The sequence below is a fragment of the Canis lupus genome, chromosome 1 (genome assembly GCF_011100685.1).
Source record: "Canis lupus familiaris isolate Mischka breed German Shepherd chromosome 1, alternate assembly UU_Cfam_GSD_1.0, whole genome shotgun sequence".
NCBI classification, from domain to species: domain Eukaryota; kingdom Metazoa; phylum Chordata; class Mammalia; order Carnivora; family Canidae; genus Canis; species Canis lupus.
In genome coordinates, this window is record NC_049222.1 from 7,009,298 (window position 1) to 7,024,519 (window position 15,222).

At 34.3% G+C, this 15,222-nt stretch overlaps 1 pseudogene; it reads left to right on the top strand.

Moving 5' to 3' along the window:
• Positions 1-11,443, top strand: part of LOC119876019 — a 39,892-nt pseudogene extending 28,449 nt beyond the window's left edge.
• Positions 11,444-15,222: the final 3,779 nt, after the last annotated feature.

Genomic DNA, 15,222 nt, shown 5'->3' on the forward strand with positions numbered 1-15,222 from the left:
GGTCGTTGAAGAAAACCAACTTAACTTTGAGATCAGTAATTAGAATTAGCAGTAGGGTTTTGCAAGTGTTTGGGATTTTTTTAAAAAATCAGTTTTTGTTTATATCTTTTACACTGTGAACAATTAGATAAAATATTTTTAAAGTTCCTTTTGCAATCAATAGATGTAAATAGGCTAGTTAATATTGACAGTGGTTATAAATCAGTGTAACAAAACATAGGTAAGTTCTGGTTGGGGCAATTGCAAAATTATATTGAAATGTGTTACAAAATTATAAGTCAAGTGGAGGCACATGTCAGCTTCATGAATAAGGAGACACAATACCATACAGACAATCCATATTCCTTAACTGATCTGTAGATTCAATAGAAAATCAAAAATTTTGTGGTAAAATTTGACAAAAATATATACAATGGAATAAAGAACAAAAATAACCACTATATTAATGAAAAAGAATAAAGAAGAGCCTCCCTAATTAATATCATTGAAATTTTTGAAGTTATATCTATTAAGACTGAGATAGAAATTTTAGATTATAGAAAATGTATGAGATAATAGAGTCCTCAAATATTCCATGGAATTCTCCATAATACTAACATCATACATCAGCATGGTACACTTGTTACAGTAAATGGACCTGTATTGATAGACTGATAGTAAGTAAAGCCCACACTTTTTGTTCATATTACCATAGTTTGTAAAATCTATTGTTTTTTTGTTGTTGTTGCAGGATCCAACCTAAGGTATGATATTACACTTAGCTATTAGGTCTCTTGAGGCTTCTCTTGGCTGTGATGAGTTTTAGACCTTTATATTTTTATTTTGTTAAAGATTTATTTATTTATTTATTTATTTATTTATTTGAGAGGGAGAGCAGGAGTGGATGGAGGGGCAGAGGGAGAGGGAGAGAGGCAAAGAATCTCAAGCAGACCTTCTGCTGAGTGTGAAGCCCAACATAGGGCTTAATCTCACAAATCCAAGACTATGACCTCAGATGACAGCAAGAGTTGATGCATTTTAACTAAAAAAACAAATAAAATCTCAACATGTATGTATGAACAAAATCTCTTGAACTTTTTGAACAAGATTTTTTTTGAAAAAAAAGTTTTGCTCGTAGTGCATAATCTTAGAGAAATGAACAAACTTTTATGAGCTTTCCTTCTACTATGTTCAGGTTGGAGCATCTGAGGGATATTGGCCACCCTCTGAAACATGATGCCCTGACTGTGTGACCATTGCTGGGTTTCACAGCAGAGTCCATTCATAAAATACAGAGGGCTTCCCATGTATTTTTATTCTACAGGGAAAGGCAAAAAGCAAGTAAGTCCACAGATAAAAGAAGAATCTCAGCATGAGCAGGCAAGATCCGCTTGCTATGTGCAAATGAGAAATTGTCTAGTTTGCTATTGACTGCCCTAGGCTGTGTTTATTTTAGAGCAGCAAACTGATGTGACTATTTAAAAATAGTTTAATTTTTGTATGATAACTTTATTGCTAACAACAATCTATATCTCCCAAACTACCTTTGACAGGTCTTCCTCTTTATAAGAAAAAGAAAAGAATATAAATTTATTTTTTGGTCTTTGTAAAGAAAGGTAACATTAATATAAAATTAATTATATTTCATTTTTAATTAAAATGCATCAAGATAATATTTAGAGTAGTTTTTAATATTGATGTGCATAAGTAGTTTTTAAATATAGATCCCTGGAAATGTCCCAGATCTACTGAAGCAATCTTCAGATGTGGCTCTTCATGAAAACATTTTAGTATGTTTCATAAGTGCTTCCAGTGTGCAGAGATACCCTCAATCCATAGGTCTTATGCCTTTTCAAGTAAAAAGTCTTTGTAATATACTAAGACATCATCAATTAAATAGCAAAATTATAATTAATCAAGACTTAAAAATGTGAGGTGTTTAAATGTGGGAACAATACTAATGTTGTATCTCATCCAAGAGTTCCCTGATGTGTTTTAGTGCTGACATATAGTCACTGTGAAAATGTGACAAAGTCAATATTGCAAGGAGATAGTTCACATGCATTGGCTTATAACTTTTTATTAATGTTGTTTCCAGAAGTACATAACTTAGCCAATGGGATCTGAAAAAGAGATGTGTGATTCTTTCTTTATTTCATCAATCACCAAGTTATAAGAAAACAGTAAATCAGAGGATTTTATTGTAATTTTGAGAAGGGTTATTTTTCTTTACAACTTTACTAATACTACTATGAGGGATATATTGGACTAGTTAAAATGATAAAGCTCCTCCTGCAAAGTGTTTACTCTGCCACACTAGGTATGTGGTATAAGACACATCCTTTGATCTATAAAGCATTTTGTTTTCCCCACATAAACTTTTGATACTAAAAATAAATCATGTTACAGAAAAAACTCAAGTTCTTTATTGGTGCTTAGCCAGGTCTCTAATTAGCAAGAAGTCACTAAATATTAGCCTCTGACATAATAATTAGTGTTTGTAAATTGATTGGAAAATGTAATCATATATGCCATCAAGAAATTTGGAGGTGTGATATTAGATCTAACAGAAAGATAAAGAAGTTATTAAGTAAATCAGAAGGAAATCTGCTATGGTGAAGTATACATTGTGGGAAAAGTCCAGAGACTTTCATTAATTAATAAACAAAATGAGATTCAGAAGCAGAAGATAAAGGAGATTAAAACACCAGAATATTAGGTAAAAAAATTAAAACGTATGTTTCTAATTCCGTGGATGGAAAATGTTTATATTCCACAAAGTTTAAATACTAGAGTTAAGAAATAAGGTAATAACAATGAAGGAAATGGGTGGTTAAAGAAATGATGATATTTATAGACTATTCTTTAAAGGAAGCATTAATAACCACAGGAGAATTAAATACTCTTTACACAGGAAGTTAGTAAGAAGTGTTGATATCTGTGATATAATAATTACAGACATGCAGAAAAATCACCGCATGGTTTATACTAAATCTTCATCTTCCTATAGCAATTATATAATCATCACTAATAACTATACTGTAAATTTATAGCAACAATGACTAATGGGGAAAGGATGGACAGATAGGAAAACAGTGAATTGTCGTTTTTTAACAATGTAATTCTTAATTTCATTAGACTGGTTGAGACAAATACCTGAAGTGCTCCATGGTATTCAGATTAAGAAACAATACTTCAGCCATTTAAAGTTCATTTAAGCTTTTGATTAACCACTATTGACCATTATTATATGAATAATTTATGTACACTTGAAAATAAGGTATAATATTTCATCAGGTGTTGTTTCCCATGTCAATCAGGAAAATCTGGTTGTTAATTATTTTAGTTATGCTCATGTATCCTGTAGTCTTACTGAATGTCTATATCCTTTACCTGTCATCTCCTGAAAGAATACTGTTAGAATATTTGACTGTGATTGTAGATTTATATCTGTGTTACTTCTGCTAGGCTTTTGCTTCAAGGTTTTTGGTGCTCTGTTATCTGTTGCATATATGTTTAAGACTGTTATGTATTCATAGGACATTGCTCATTACATTGTTCCCCTGTGAAAATGGTCTTTGTCTTAAAGTCTACTTTATCTAATAAACACACCACTTTCCTAATGATTTGCGTGTGCATAGTATTCACAACTCCCCCCACCCTCAGTTTTTTTTTTTTTTTTAAGCATATGTTCTCTTGTTTCATCTTACTCTAATTAGCAAAATATAGTTTGGCTCTCTGCCTTTACACAGGCTGAAAAATGTTGCCTTTTAATTTGAATGCTTGGGACACCTGGGTGGCTCAGCAGTTGACCATCTGCCTTCTGCCCAGGGTGTGATCCTGGAGTCCTGGGTTTGAGTCCCACATCAGTTTTCCTGCGTGGAGCCTGCTTCTCTCTCTGCCTATATCTCTGCCTCTCTCTCTCTCTGTGTGTCTCTCATGAGTAAATAAATAAAATCTTAAAAAAAAAAAGAATGTTCATTCAATTTATGCTCAATTAAATTTTTTATTATTAAATTTACCATATTGCTATTTATTTTCTACTTTTCTGTTTTTGTTCCCTTGTTCTTCCTTAATCTTGTCTTTTTGGTTAATTAAATATTTTTAGTGTCTACTTTTATTTCCTCTATAGCTTTTTAATTTATATTTTATTGTTCCAGTAATGCTTGCTCTATGCTAGCAATATGGGTTCTTTGTTTATCAGGGTCTATTTTGAGTCATTTTTGTATCTGTCCAATTTCACGCTAAATACTACAAAATTCTGATTTCAACCTTCCCCTTCAATCTTTATAATTGGCATTTTTTATTTCCTACTTGAAATTCCCTAATTTTCTCTTTAACATTCCCACTTTCTAAGCATGGTAACCTTAGTATGACATAAATCTATTTACCTGTCCTCCCATTTTTTGGTAATTGTTACTATAGTTTATATGAACATATGTTATAAATTTCATCTTACAATTTTCATTTTTCATTGAAGTCTTTTGTCTTTTCAAAAATTTTAAAAGGAATACATAGGGTTCTTTTAATATATGCCTACTTTTTTTTAACAATTCATTTTGTTTGTGTGTGCATAGTATTCACAACTATTTATATTTATATATAAATATATGCAAATATATGTGAATATATGTGTGTGTCCATACTTGTTTTAAACTATTTTTTTCCTTTATTCATCTCATATGTAAGACCTTCACATAGGTCTCTAAGTCACTGATTATTTTTATTCTGGGATCTGTATCCCTCCTCCTAACTCCTAACCCTCCACCCATCACTCCTGTTACTTAGATTGCATAATTTCTATTCATCTGCCTTTAACTTTACAGGTCTTCTTTTATTCCATCTCCACTAGGTAAATTTTTATTCAGTTATTTTATTTCTTAGTCTGAGAATTTCCATTTGGCTTGTTGTTTTATTTTATATTTATCCGGTTTCTCTATCCTCATTCACTAAAATCATATTATTTTTTTGGTTTTAAAAATAAATCTATACAAAACTTGTAGTCTTCTAAATTCATCATCTGAGACATAGTGGGCATGATTTTTGTTGATCACTGGTTTAGTATAAACTGCATGTTTTGAATTTACTTGCCTAGTGATGTTTGATGAAATATTTAGCACTTTGATTATATCTTACAGATATTTTCACATTGTGCTTCATCCTCAAAGAGACAATTTCTGCTTTTCAGGAATTTAGCTAGTGTTTGAACAATTTGAAATCTGTAAAGGTGTAGGTTAAATCTAGAGAAACTCATAGATATTCCCCAAGCAGCTCCAATTTAGCAAGATGTATATCATATGGTGTCACCCTGCAGGGCTTGACAGATATTCCCTAATCTAAGTTAAGATGGTTGTAGGGCAAGTATAATTTAATGTAGCAATTCTCAAAGTGCAGTTTGCTGCATTCCAATATGCTTCCTAGAGATCTGTTAATTTAAGCCCATTTTCATAAATATAATGTGTGGGATTTTTCTTTTTTGGTGTTTTACTATGTTAACATTTATAAAGATGGTGCTTAAGCATTGGTTGATAAATCTGCTTGTGTCTTCACAGAAATCAAAACAGTGGCACCAAAATGTGCTGTTAAATATATATTCTCCAACTTTACCTATTTACATTTTAAAAAGCCACTTTTAAATACCTTAGATCAAGAAGTATAAATCACTAATTTATTAAATACTGTAACTTTGAGCATACTTTTGAATATTCAGTATGAGAAAACATAAGGAAGTATCGTTCTGAATACTGGAGAATGATGGGTTTGGAGAAAATCTATTGGATACAGAGTTTGAAGCTGAACCAGTCACTTTTTAATTTTTTAATGCAACATCAATATGACTTAAGTGGCTGAAGGACAAATTATATTTATTCAGACAAGTTTCTCAAAAATTAACAAAGTGAAGGCTCACTTCACTGTCATTCCAAAGAAAATAATTGACTGTATTTGTTTTTATTTATGTCATTTGAGATATTTGAAGAAAAGACAGAAAGAGAGAATTTTGGAAAACTTTTCAGCCAGAAGTTTGACAAAACTTAAAATATTTCTCATAAGATCTAATAGGGCTGTCAGTTTTTATTGTTTATAACAGAATGTGTCAACATTGGAAATATCTCTGTAAGTCATTGAACCCAAGTAGACGATGCTTACTTGATGTTACAAAACCACATACATGGAAAAGATCCATTAATTTATATGATTCCAGCTTCCCCATTTGCAGCTAGTTACTAAGAAACAACCAATTTTTTATTTGAAATGTAGAAACAAAAAGACTATCCAAAATTATTAGAAAAAATATAATATTTCTCCTTTTAAAACCACACGTCTATGTGAGGTCATATTCTCCCTCATATACTTCCTTAAATAGTATATCAAGTCACACTGAATGAAGAAGGCAGACATAAGAATCCAGCTGACTTCTATTAGGCTAGTCATTTAGGTTATTTGCAAAAATGTAAAACAATGTACTTTTCTCACTACAGTTTGGTTTGTTTTGGAAAATATATTAATTTTCCTAAAATTATATTGTTAACATTTCCATTTAGTGTATTATTATTGCTATTTTAAGTGGATTAATAAGTTAAACATTTTAAAATTTTTTCAGTTTTAATTTTGAATATGGCAACTCTTTTACGTCTCAGGTATATGCTTAGGTGTTAAAGATGTGTTAATGAGCATCCTTTCACTATGAAAGCGATCCACTGACAAGGCGCTTCACCAACCCTGCTCAATTTCAAATATCCCCACTTTGTTCTGATCCCTGTATTATGTGTTCTCTGATAAACACTAGGAGGTTGTGCCCAGCTCATTTAGGACCCAGCCTGCAGCCAAGAACTAATGGGTAATCCCCCCACCAAGCTTCCTTTTCTACACAGCTAACTTCTCTACAGTACCTACCACACATACTCCCACTGTTTCAGCTGACCCAAACTTTGATCTCTGTCTCCTCAGCTCAGCAAGATTCCTATGCTCTGTTCATATTCCAGTTTTCATTCTCTTTTCACCCTAGGTCAGAAGTGGTTCTGAGGCAGAGAACTGAGTGAAATTCTTCCAAGTAGTGCTAACACGAGCTAATATTAGCCACTGGCTAATACCCAGTACATCATCTATTTTGTCTAGTTTTGCAGTTGATTTTGGTGAAAGGAATTTTCTGGTCCTTTAGCAGAAGTTATGAGTTTTTCATTTATGCCTGATGCATAGCCTCATTCTTGGCACATTATATTTTGAGAATCCAATATCGAATAATGCATGAACATGAATGAATAAACACATAGATAACAAACAAACAAGACAACCAAGATTCCATAGGTAGGAATACTTTCTCCTGGTCTGAAATTGTTACTATTTCTAACTACAAAGGAGAAATGGGTGGGGGATTGGAGAGTCCAACAGGTTAAAACTCCTTATTTTGTGTGTGTGTGATTGATTCTTCTTAATTATGGTAATAACTTTCATACATTAAAATTCATTTTTAAATGTCTAGGTCCCTAGATTATAACAAACTCATACAGCATCATAACCACCAATGCAGTCAATATATGGACATTTTCATAATCAAGTTACCTCATGCCCTTTATAGTCATTGCCTCTCTGTCCCCAGATCCAAAAAATACTGATCTATTTTTCCATCCATTCAGGTTTTTTTTTTTTAAGATTTTATTTATTTGTTCCTGAGAGACACACACAGAGAGGCAGAGTCATAGGCAGAGAGAGAAGCAGGCTCCCTGCAGGGAGCCCAATGTGGGACTTGATCCCAGGACTCCAGGATCACACCCTGAGTCAAAGGCAGATGCTCAACCACTGAGCCACCCAGGTGCCCCTCCATCCATACAGTTTTGCCTTTTCAAAACATAATATAAATGAATCATACAGTCTGTGGTCATTTTATTCTGGTGTGGTTTTACTCAGTATATTGCATCCAGTATTTATATTGTATTGGTAGCTTGATCTCTTCATTGGTAGGTAGTATTCCACTATAAAGATGGATTACAGTTAGTTAATATTACAAATGGAAGGACATTTGAATTGTTTCTATTGGTGGATGACTATGTATAGATATCTGGAATATAAAAGCTTTATTTTTATGGGTGAACATATGTTTTAATAAATATTTGGGAGTGGAATTTTTGGGTCATATTGTAAATACATGTTTAAATATCTAAGGAAGTTCTAAACTGTTTTTCAAGTTGACTCTATCATTTTGTATTCCCAGCAGCCTATTTAAAGAATTCAGTTGTCTTGCATACTTTGCAGCATTTTTATTATCAGATTTTTAATTTTAGGTATTCAATACTGTCTAGTTCTGACTTTAATTAGCATAATTAGCATTTCATTCCCTCACTCCCCTTCCCAGTGGTTCAAGCTCTTCCACAGGAAGAAGATCTGAAAAGGGATTTATGCTTTTCTTTTAGCAGGGGCCAATAGCCTTGTTCAGGCTGTAACACTTAATTCTCCTGCCCTTTCTGTAGTCTTTCTTGGAAATGCATCCTCCCTACTGTGGAGAAGAGCTTGTGATTGTATACAAGCTTCCCCTGTGTTTGTAGATTCCAGAGGCCCTATACTCTCAAACTACATCACATTTAATCTTTAGCAATTTGTTTTAGAAATTAGATAAATAAATATAAGTGTATCTTACAAAGGCAAGTGAAACTTCATTAATAGGAATTAAGGAACCAAAGATGAAGACATATACCATGTTCATGGATTAGAAGTCTTAATATCATTAGGATGCCACTTATCAATTTGTACTACAGATTCAATATTATTCTTATAAAACGACAGTAGGTTTATACATAAAACTTGACAAGATGATTCTGAAATGCATTTAGAAATGTCATAAATATATAATAGTGGAAGCATTTTTGAAATGGATGAGCAATGTTGAAGAAAGTATAGTATAACATGTCAAAACATACAGAAATAGACCTAAACTCTTCCTTGATTTTCAGACAAAGGGCCCATGCACTACAACAGAAAAGTTAGTATCATTTCAAAATATAGAAAAACAATATTATATCTGTATGGGGAAAAAAGGAATTTCTATCTACACTATAAGGGGAAAAAGAAAATTACCTGGAGTAGGAGCACAGACCAAAATGTAATAACTAAAGCTCTATGACTTTTTTTTTTTTAAGAATTTATTTATTTATTCATGTGAGACATGGAGAGAGAGAGAAGCAGAGATACAGGCAGAGGGAGAAGCAGGCTCCATGAAGGGAGCCTGACATGGGGCTTGATCCCGGTACTCTGGGATCAGGCCCAGAGCTGAAGGCAGGGAGGCTCAACTGCTGAGCCACCCAGGCATCCCAAACTTTACAATTTATAAAAATGAAGGTAGTAGAAAATTTTGAAGACTTTGAAGTGGTCAGATATTTCTTAAACAAGACACAGAAATCACAAAGAGAAGGTGGAATTTTTTCAACATTTATAGTGCTGATTTAAGGCACTGTGAATTAGAATCTGTTCCCAGAACATAAAAAGAGCCTTTACAAATCAGCAAATAGGAGACAAACAATCCAATTTGAGGGGAGGGAAATAGTCAGAAACTTGAACAGTCACTTCAGAAATGAGGTTATCCAAGAGGCATGGGAATTAAAATACATTCAAGACTTACTTTTCAAGGAAATGTAAATGACAACTGTAAGGAGGTCACTGTCTGTGCATAAGGATGGTTAAGGCTGCAAGGATGGGAGAGGAAGAAGCAAATGGAGCTCTCAGACATTGAGTGTAGGAGTTAAGATGGCATGCCATGTCTAGGAAAGTGTGTAGTGATTAACAATGTTTAAATATATATGTCTCCCCAACATTTCACTCCTTCTGCTTCTAAATACTGCAAACAAGAAAAATTATTTCCAAAATGATTGTATACAAATATCTATGACAGCTGTATTAACTTAAAAGTCAGGAAAAAAGGTTCATACATATTTTATACATTCATAAAAATATATATATTGTTAAACTTTGAAAGTCCAGATTAATGCATATTTTTCTTATAAAACTAAAAAGTAATGGCTTTGGGGTACCAATGGCTTTGGCTCAGTGGGTAAAGAGTCTGCCTTCAGCTCAAGTCATGATCCTGGGATCCTGTAATGGAGCCCTGCATCAGGCTCCCTGCTCAATGGGGAATTTGATCCTCCCTCTTTTTTGCTTCTCCCTCCTGCCTGTAATCTCTCTCTGTGTCTCTCATACTCTCTCTCTCTCAAATAAATAAAGCCTTTATTTTTTTAAATATTTTATTTATTTATTCATGAGAGACATGGAGAGAGACAGAGACATAGGCAGAGGGAGAAGCAGCCTCCCTGCTGGGATCCTGATGTGGGACTTCATCCCATGACCCCGGGATCACACCCTGAGCCAAAGGCAGACACTCAATCACTGAGCCACCCAAGTGCCCAACAAATAAAATGTTAAAAAAAAAAAAAAATAAACAAAATAAAAAATAGGGGCTTCAGTACAAAACAGGAACAATAGTGATGCAAATATCCCCCTGAGCCACAAGAATGGCAAGATTGAGGATGCAAAAAAGTAAAACATATGGATTGTGAACATTTGTTATGATTGATTAAGCACAGTAATACCATTTTGGGTTAGTTGAGGAAATAGAATGTGATATTCACTGGAAAAGTGCAAAAGATATGGCATAAAAGTTTAGGCTTGTCCATCCAACAAAACAAATTTGAGTTAATTATGTCAAAAGTTAGTATAATAAATATGCAAAGTACAATGAAATAGAGTCATGTGGTTGTGAGAGTATGATATTGCTTTATAAGTAAATATAGAATTCTTTTGAATTAGCCCTGAGATTCTATGGATAATAAGTAATGGATCATTGGAGTACCTTGAGCTCCACAGAGACAGAGCTTGGGCGGGTGAGTGCCAGACAGGCACTGGGTGACTCTGTGCCTTGCTCAGGAAAACAATTAAACACGGGCAAGGAAGATTCCAGAAGCTGAGAGGCAAAAGGTCATCATATGCATTCTTTGTGCCAAGAGGAGTGCCCAGACACTTCAGTCAACTTCTCTGAGTTTTCTCAGAAGTGCTGAGAAAGGTGAAAGAACATTTAAAGACATGGCAAAAGCAGACAAGGCCCATTATGAAAAAGAAGTGAAAACTTATATCTCCCCAAAGGGGAAACAAAAAAGAAGTTCAAGAACTCAATGATCCCAAGAGGCTTCCTTCGGCCTTTTTGTTTTTTGTTCTAAGTATCACCCCAAAATCAAAGGAGAACAACATGATCTACCCATTGGTGATGCTGCAGAGAAACTGGGAGAGACAAGGAATGACACTGGTGCAGATGACAAGCAGTCTCAGAAAAACTCTGCTAGGCTGAAGGAAAATAGGGAAAAGATATTGCTGCATACCAAACTAAAGGAAAGCCTAATGCCACAAAAAAGAGAGTCATCAAGGCTGATTAAGCAAGAAAAAAAAGGAAGAGGAGGAGGAAGAAGAAGGTGATGATGATGAATAAGTTGGTTCTAGGATAGATTTTTTCTCTTGTCAATAAAGTATTTAAGCACCCTGTGCGCAACTTATTCTTTTTAAAGAAAAAAAAAATGAAATGGAAGACTGTGTAAGATTTGTTTTTAAAGAGTACAGTATCTTTCTTTTTCTTTTTCTTTCTTTCTTTTTTTTTTTTTATGGCTAACACACTATGGAATTTAGAGAGCCCTCTCCTAGTGGTATTCTCAGTAGCCAGTAACTTTGCCTGGGACTAAAATGGGAGTTATAAATTGTCCCGGATATTTACTTTACTTTATTTTTTTTTTAATTTTATTTATTTATTTTTTTTAATGATAGTCACAGAGAGAGAGAGAGAGAGAGAGAGAGGCAGAGACATAGGCAGAGGAAGAAGCAGGCTCCATGCACCGGGAGCCCGACGTGGGATTCGAACCCAGGTCTTCAGGATCGCGCCCTGGGCCAAAGGCAGGCGCCAAACCGCTGCACCACCCAGGGATCCCCTGTCCCGGATCTTTAAAGCAGGTCCAGGTTGGTGCCCACCACAAATTAGTTATATATGAGGATGGCAGTTTGTTTTTGTTTTTGTTTTTTCATTTACAGTTGTCTCTGATGAAGCTTATGCAAAAAAGTTGCAGCAGTGTGGTTGACATTCTGAATGCTTCTAAGGAAATACAATTTTTCATTTTTTTTATTTTTTTATTTTTTTATTTTTTTATAAGTTTTTTTAAATTTTTATTTATTTATGATAGTCACAGAGAGAGAGAGAGAGGCAGAGACACAGGCAGAGGGAGAAGCAGGCTCCATGCACCGGGAGCCCGACGTGGGATTCCATCCCGGGTCTCCAGGATTGTGCCCTGGGCCAAAGGCAGGCGCTAAACTGCTGTGCCACTAAGGGATCCCAGGAAATACAATTTTTTAGTTAGAAAATTAAATTACATATCTTTATTTATTTAAACAGTTATACTCATACCTTTTTAAAGTCTATTACATTTTGAATTCTCTTTCACTGACATATAAATGATAGAAAATTGTTGGAATGCACCTTAAAGTCTAAGCAATTTACAGAGAAATTTATTATTTCTGAATATGCCCATAAATATCATTGTATGCGTTCTTATTACACGGGAGCAACTACTACTTTATAACTAATTTTGGAAGCATTTCAATAGCACATGCAGTCTTTGGAAATGGGCTAAATGAGAGACATGGTAGGACTTTAGAAACACTATAAGGAAATCTTGTCCCTCCCATGTATAAAATATCTACAGTGTGCTCTTGCCAAAACCCTGGCAGACTCGAGCTACAACTTTTACATTGATTGGCCAGGTTTTTTACTTCATTCTGTAGCAATCATCTCTTGGTTTCTTTTCCCTAGCCTTCTGTCATTTTCATTGTGTTTCTTCTGTTTATCTATCTTAATCTTGCTTTTTTTTTTTAACCTATGTTCCATCTAGTTTTTCATCTTCTCTACATTCATTTTGGAATTGATGCAGCACAGTCCATATGTAACTGCTAATTTGAAAAAGGAAAAAGTGAGTCTACTATAGTTCTGATTAATGTACATAGACAGAAAGACAAATATTATTCTTGGAGAATAATGTCCTTTGACATCCTATTCATGCCCCAAAACAACATTATATTATGACAATAAAGTAAAACTGCCAATGGAGAGAAAGAGATAAAGCACCTGGCAGTATGTTTTACAATTTTCTTAAATGAAAATGACTGAATTTTCACTCACTTTCTTCATTAACTGTAACCCTTTTCACTCTATGGAATAACAAGTACTTCAAGAATCAAACTAGAAAAAAAATACTTTTGGGGTATTTTAAGGCTCATTAAAGCTGTTTTGAGCACTTTTTCCCTCCTCATACTGCTGTTACAGAAGTGGAAGCTCCAGAATGTTGACCCTTCCTCTAGTGAATGGGAAGCATTTAAGAGAGTTTTGAATAAAGGAGTGACATGATATGACAAATTTTTTAAAAGGCTCATTCTATCTGCTAAATTGAAGATAGATTGTAAGTCAGGAGAAAAGAAGCAAAATAATTTTGGGGTAATTCTAGTAGATGGAGGGCACCTGGGTGGCTCAGTGGTTGAGCATCTGCCTTTGGCTCAGGTCATGATCTCGGGTCCTGGGATTGAGTCCCGCATTGGGCTCCCTGCAGGAGCTTGCTTCTCCCTCTGTCTATGTCTTTGCTTCTCTCTGTATGTCTCTCATGAATAAATAAATAAATAAAAATTCTAGTAGGTGGAAAAGAACATGAAATGGACAGATACCCAAGAGGTAAAATCAATAAGAATTATCAGGGCTGCAAGAGAAGGAGGTACATAATGTAGCTACAAAATGGTAAATAAAATCTCTGTCATCCTGGATCTATGAATTAGTATGAAGTGAAGGGCCCACACTGGACACATATAGTGAGTAAATTAACCTTTGTTTTGTTCATCCAGTCGCCTTTCAGATTTCTTCTTCTTTTTCTTCATTTCTTAATATGGCATAATCTGGCCTACTGTGACTATTATAGTCATTGTCATTATTGATAGACCTGTTTGGTTAGCCAAAAGGGTATATTTCACTTAGTATTTAAAAATACCAGGTATCTTATTGTATAGGGAGTTGTGATAATTTTTTTTAAGATTTTATTTACTTATTTATATATAAAGAGAGTTTTAGCAGGGGGAGGGTCAAATGGAGAGGGAGAGAATCCCAAGCAGGCTCCATGCTGAGTGTGGAGCCAGATGCAGGGCTCAATCTGATGACCCTGACATCATGACCTGAGCTGAAATCAAGAGTGGAGATGCTTAATTAACTGAGCCACTCAAGTGCCCTGTGGTAGGTAAAATTCTACGATGACTCTCCAGATTTGCAACCTGAGCTATATACCCTTATGTGAGTGTAATTAGGTTTAGTTTATGCCAGAGGTAAAGGGATTTTTTTTTTTTCTTTTTTGATGTAGGTAGTGCTTCACATTAGCTGGAGCCAGTTTATCACTTGGTTTTGAGTTAGAGGGAATTAACCTGAGTTGGCTTGGTTTAATCAAGTGATTAAACCTCTTTAAAGAGGAACTGGGCCCTTCCTGAGAAAAGAGACATTCTTATTCTGATCTTATAGGAATAAAAGCTCATGATGTTAAATGGAGTTGTCTGTGGTCTTTAGGAACTAAGGGCCCCAGTCCTACAACCAACACGACCTGAATTCTCCCACAGGCAAGGCATCTCAAAATTTATGTAAGATGTCAACTGCTTCATTGTAAGATTTAAATGGATTAATGCCATATATGTATGGTGATACTCAAAAAAACAGGATGTGACATCAAGCATAGAATGTTTAGGAGACAGAAAGCCTAAAAATGTACAGAGTAATTTTATTACAGGCCAATTGTTTATTTCCTCATTATCTATTAATAATCCAGCTTATTGACTCTTATCTAGACTAATTGGGCTTAAAATCACATACACTTTGATATTTTTTTCATATATCTACCTAGACTTAGATATATATAATTTATTTGATAGTGTTTCTTTAGTGGAAATGAATCTACTTGTATATTATTGTAATTTCTTAAGGACTAAAATGCACTACTGAACCTAATACTGCAAAGGATGTGGTCTTAACAGCACATTGGGGATGACTCGAATATTAAGTTCAATGAGTTGTATAATATGTTAACTAAAAAATAAGCAAAACAAATATTTGAGCAAATTGCAGTTTTAGCATGTCACATCCTCTGTTAAATCACAATTTCTCACTTGCTGGTACTCTGTGGGACACTACACAACATCTTCAAA